A 6,000-nucleotide genomic window follows, 5' to 3' on the forward strand; every position below is an offset into this window, starting at 1 on the left:
CAGCCATGCCCCCCGATTAAGCCTAATTATGCAAAACTCTTAGCCTTAATGTCTTCAAAATGGATGAGCTATCAAAAGATTCCCTACATACCGTGTGTGTAAATAGAAAATTAACGACACAGGTGAAAACAATTTGTACCAAGCTTCATACATGCTTATATCTGCGGTTATAATGTGTGTTAATGGGGTCTTCTTCGGTTTTGGGTTTTACTTCAAGTGGACACTTGAGGAACTGCAGTTTCTTGCACTTTACCCATTGGCTTCATTTTTCAACCCCAGAGTTTGTCGCATTGTTAGAATGGAGTAGCTGCCTGCTCACAATAGGAAGAATGCACATTTAAAGCACTTGCCAGTAGCTTCAGTTTTCAGAGCTTAAGGTTAGATTTACTCCTAATAAGCCCTGTTTCCACCAAGTGGTTCAGTTCGGTTCGTCTCGGTACGTCACGCATTTTGTGGTGTTTCCATTAACTAAAACCAGGACAGGTCCCCAAATTACCAAGCCATACCATCCCACTTTTTGGTACCCTTCTGTTGGGGTACAGAAGGTCGAAAGAATCGTCACTTCCCGTGCGACAGCGGTAATAAAGAACAACACATAACCCCACCATGTTTAAATCTCCAGTGGACTTCGGGAAGATAACTTTTTTTGTTTGGAAAATGGCGTCAAGAAACAGCGTTCCATGGTCAACCGCAGAGGTGCGGACTTTCCTCGCAATTTTCCTCTTCATTGCATTTATTAGCGGAGTACACTGTGTCGCACTGCCATGACGTCATGCTATTACGTAGCTGACGCTGCTATCAGCATCTGGCTTACACGCCGCCAACCAAGTATGGCATGGTTGGCTGTGGAAACGCAAACAGGATCAGGCGTTACCGATCTGACCCGTACCAAACTGTACTGATCCATACCAGACCGCTTGATGGGAATGAGCCAATATACAGTCTGTGTTTGTATTTCAGCCTCTCTATCAGCCTGTTACCTGTTAAGCCTTATTTTGCCTATGATTGCAGAGACATTCAGGTACATTGTTGAAAAGGCATTCTTTCAGCTTAATAAGAAAATAATGTCGAAGATCATCTTTAAGGTAAAGAGCTGTTTTTAGACATTATTCAGAGGATTCATGTAATAGAAAAATTAACATGTCTCAGTTATATTAGAAAAATGAATCACTTATAAAAGAAATGATGCAAAACAAGTTCCTAACTAGAAATTGGTCACATTGATCTATTGATAGTGTTTCCACATCAGAGCCCCTGGCCCCTCTCCTCAGCTCCAGAAATAAATTATAAAATTGAATTTTTTTGGATTTGCATGATGAGAGATGCAGCTGGCTGCTGTTAGTACTGCAGGTGTCGACTGAGGCTCAGTTGCTCAAACAGGGAGATGATTGAATCTGCGTAGCATCCAATACTGTATCGATCCCAAAGCAAAAAAGGCTCGTAATAGTAGATGTTGTCATGACAAGTTCAAAAGCAGCTGTATTCTGACAGCATGGTGCAAAACAGGCTCCCGGTGAGGCTTACAAGCCCTCTGTGCACACAAGTAGCGAGCGGATTCAGTAAGAGCAGCTCGCTTTTCGGGTCACCGACAGTTCAGGCTCCCAGATTTCTGGTCCTGCAGCGTGGAGAGTCTGCGCCGTGGAGAGAGGAGGAGCAGATAGAGACTACAGAGCTCTGCAGGCACAGTCTTATTTATATTCAGTGTATAGATTTATCCTGACTCATCATGGTGCAGGAAGAAGTATTAAGAGAACTGCTGCATATCACTAGAAGAAAGAAATCTGCTTATGCCTTTTGTCAGTCGTGTCAAGAAACAGAAGGGAAATCAATCCTTTACATATGACAGTTGGCTGCGACACGGAAGACCCTTTGTTTGAGTACTGACTTCACACATTGCTTACAGTTTTATTAATCCCTTTTTTCATAAGCACCCACCCAAAATGCCATTCATATGTCAGCTCAGCCTCATATTTATTGAATGTATTCCTTTAATATCTACACAAGACAAATCCAAGATCACAACCTTCTATCAAAGCCACCTCAGAACAATTTGATTATTCCACTGAGTTTGCATATCTTGCTGTCTGTCTACTGCCATGTTGTCACTGAGATGAAACAATGCAGCCGTACCATAATGTAGAGGGAGATTTCATCATACCAGGGAATAACAACTGTTATTCGCAATGCCACAAGCCACAGTATAGAAAACTCACAGCTGCCTGTGTTTAGAGGACTATTAATTCCAGCCCTGACTGCTGAAAGATGAAGCAGCTCGCTATAAACCATCTCGACAAACTTGTGTGCTTGTCTGTAAGTGGGAATAAAGCGACAGCCGTACTGAGACTGTCTTTGTCTCTGTGATTTTTCTTTCCTCTATCATCCCCTTGTGCTACATTTTTCCAACTCTGCTAGAACCATCACTTCACAGGAGGAAGGACAGAGAGCATTTTCTATTCCCTTACAGTTCACTTAGGACTGTTTCTCAGGATTCCTCAAGGACTTTACAGGTAGCCTTTTTTCAAAGGTTTAGTGCTGGCGCTGTACTTCCACTGACATGAAAAATTAAAGAAATGGATCCTGCATGAAGCTGCTGGGGACTTAGAGTATGTATAACCTCTTTTTTTATTCTTTGTTTGCCCCCAAAACAGAAAATCATCGCTGAAGTTTGCATTTAATAAATCAAAATCTCTAAACCCTGGCCCCATCCACCTAAGTGAAGTTTATGTAACCCATAAGCTATTAGTGATATGTTTGATGAGTAGCCTTGAAGATGTTTCCACTTCCTGCTTGTGAAGCCAGCACCTCTTGGGGGCAGTAGAGGCATCAACACCTCCTTTCATCTCCTCCTGGCTGCAGGAAAAGGGCAAGGTCAGATGGGATTTGAGCTTGGCTCTCCACCACATGTTACTTTTGCCTGCCCAGTCTTGCTTTAGGCAAAGATTAGCGCCATATACCAGCTACTGTTACAGTCTACCTTTGTGGATTGTGTGGCCACGTCAGATCCTGATTGGCGTGTCAGGAGACTCTCCTTCCCTACTTTGCCTTCCATATTTATGCAACTTAAAGCCCTTTTTCACTTCACTGCAAAAAAAATATACACTACATCAAGCAATTTACAGAGTTCACAGAGGATTTCCAACCAAAATATACATCAACAAAGGAGAGCTGGAAACCATTTGAAGAGATTTGGCTGCCCATGCTAACCTGTGTGGCCCTACTTTTACTTTTTGTTTACATGCTATTGACAATTAAAATGCTGCAATTTCCTTTGTTGATATCATAGTTAATACGATGTCATGATATCATTTGGAAAGCATGTTATCATGGTTTATTATTACTATTTCCAGCCCGGCGTTCTGCTGGACACCCCCTGTAAGGACACTGCGTGTGATAAAAGATTCATAAAGCTTCGGGTATGCTTGCAGTCTCTGTTGACGGCACATCCTTTACATGGCCTACTTTTGTTCGGATTGAAATGTAGTATCATGAACACAATGAGGACTCGCTGGGTTTGCAGTTGTCTGTAAACTGGTGGTGTGTGGCTTAATTGCGCTGATGATTTGGCAGAGAAAGGGATTGTCAGGCAGAGCGTGAATGAAGAGAGAAATCTTCCAGTGAGAACAAATAAATTGCAGATTCATTATTTTTCTGGGGAGTGAGAACTGTGGATAGAAGATATGTGTAATGAATCACTGTAGGACTCTCACTACTCAAAATGTCACCAATGCTGACATTTAAGGCATAGAGGATGCTAAAAAATACTGGTGTTTGAAAAGAAAAGAAAATCCAGAGCTACAAAATAGTTGTTAGTTCCAGTAGTTTACTTTCTGCTCAGCTGTTGTTCTTACCTCTACTTTTCTTTGGGAAATCCAAGACACCCCAAGTCTTTGTCAGTCAGTCAGAGAGTCAAATATTCTTCACACATTTCTCTCCTTATGGACTCAGAAATCAAAAATACATCAATCTGTTTTTGTTTTATGTGTTTCTCCAAGTCTCTAGAGGCCTCAGGAGGACTTTGCTCAGACTCCCAGAATGGTGAGGTCGAAGTCATCCAGCAGTGGCCTCCGTCTGGCATTTTACCCAGAGCACATCCTGTGGGAGCGGGAGCTTTGGAGCCGGCTGCGCGACCACATCAAACAATGGCTTTTTGTTGTAAACAAAGCCAGGGCAGCTTGCCGGGGGCCCTCTCTCTCTCTCTCTCTCTCTCTCTCTCTCTCTCTCTCTCTCTCTCTCTCTCTCTCTCTCTCTCTCTCTCTTTCTCTCTCTCTCCACACGCTTACGGCCTGGATCCAGTCTGCCTACTATAATTCTGGACTGTCAGACAAATGTGCGCCAATGCACCACAAGTCTTTCTGTTGCATTTGCATTTGTACACAGCAACCATGAACCTGGCAGCACAACAGACAAATTCAAATTTGTGGAAAATAGTTAAGCTAGATGAAAAGCAAAACTAACGGTTAGCCTCGAGAGGATAGTTAAAACACAATCACCTGAACAGTTGTTTGACTGCACAGCACAAAACATAATGTCCTTATGTTTGTTTATTGGTTGGTGAACCACTGCTGCAGCTGCTTTGTCCAGAGGACAGAGCACCAGTTGTGCATAAAATATTTAATGTGGATTTGTTTTCCTGAAATACACAATAACATATGCTTGTCCCTAAGTTTTATCTCCACCATTAAAGAATGCATTGTGTTAAAATGAAGATGTCAATTTATGTTCTAGAAAGCACAACTCCTCTTTAAGACATTTCTTAGTTTGAACTTTATTTCTCTCAAGTGACACACCAAGTACTTTGTGTTATTAAAGAGCTAAATGAAGCAGCAGTCACGGACAGTGCTGCCCCACAAAAGCTGTTTATAGTACTCACAGAATCAGTGAAGTAGAGAAAAAAAGGGCTTCAACTTTTTAAACTGGCTGGAAAACTGTAACAGAGACACATTTAATGCCTTCGCTTTTTGACTTCTTAACCTCATTACTTAAAATATCGACCAAAAAAAGACTTAATCCTGTGAAAATACTGCACCCTGCCTTTGGCACAAGCTGCCCGAGAGCAAGTGAGAAGTGCTGAATCTACCCATGAAATGTGTTCTCAGAATGGACACTTTAAACTACTTTGAAAACTTACAAATTTATCACTTGTTTGTATCTTTGTCTTGCTAGTTTGTGGTTTTCCTACTTGAGAGATGTTCTGAAGGGACTGAGCTCCTAATTGTTGACACTAAATTTATAGTCTGACTGACTGGGATCACTGAGTTTGTTGGTAAAGGATGTCAAATTGGTTTGCAGAGTGTGGCTAACTTTATTAGAGCTAGCACCACAAGCTGTTGGTCCTCCTTGCAGGTTAGCATCCAAATACCTGTGCTGGTTATGCATTGTTCCATTTAAGGGGTTATATGCCTGTTTAACCAGACAGCCTAAACTCAACTTAATCTCCATTTTCCAAATCAAAATAAAGAGAAACCATGAGAAGCTATCTGTATATGACCGGCATTTCAGGCTTATAGTGATACAAATATTAGTTCTTTGTTTAACTGAATAGCAATTCTGTTGCTGACTAGCAAGGGTGGCAATATTTAATTGTTTAGTCAAGTAAATCTAATAATGATAATAGTAATAATACATTTTATTTATAAAGCGCTTTTCTAAAAAACTCAAAGACGCTGCACAAAGGATTAAACATCATATAAAACAACAGAATAATAAAAACATGAATAAAATACATTTATAAGCAGTCATACGTTAAAAGCAGTTCTACTGTAAATAGGTGGGTTTTGGTGAGTGATTTGAAGGTGGACAGGTTGGGGCAGTTTCGAATGTTTAGTGGTAAGGCGTTCTAGAGGTTGGGGGTGGCGATAGAGAAAGCTCTGTCTCCCCAGGTTTGGTGCTTGGTGTCAGGTGGTAGGGAGAGGAGGTGGGCGTTGGAGGATCGGAGGTTACAGGAGGGGGTGTGGTGGTGGAGCAGCATGTCAATGAGGTAAGAGGGGGCCTGGTTATGGA

General features: G+C 41.6%; 1 long non-coding RNA gene across 1 annotated transcript in view; it reads left to right on the forward strand.

Moving 5' to 3' along the window:
- Nucleotides 1-4,705, forward strand: part of LOC117826588 — a 29,881-nt gene extending 25,176 nt beyond the window's left edge. The window contains exon 3 of the long non-coding RNA XR_004634067.1: nt 3,993-4,705. This is a non-coding gene — a long non-coding RNA (uncharacterized LOC117826588). The remainder of the gene's footprint in view (nt 1-3,992) is intronic.
- The last annotated feature ends 1,295 nt before the right edge of the window (nt 4,706-6,000 follow it).

The sequence above is a fragment of the Notolabrus celidotus genome, chromosome 15 (genome assembly GCF_009762535.1).
Source record: "Notolabrus celidotus isolate fNotCel1 chromosome 15, fNotCel1.pri, whole genome shotgun sequence".
NCBI classification, from domain to species: Eukaryota; Metazoa; Chordata; class Actinopteri; order Labriformes; family Labridae; genus Notolabrus; species Notolabrus celidotus.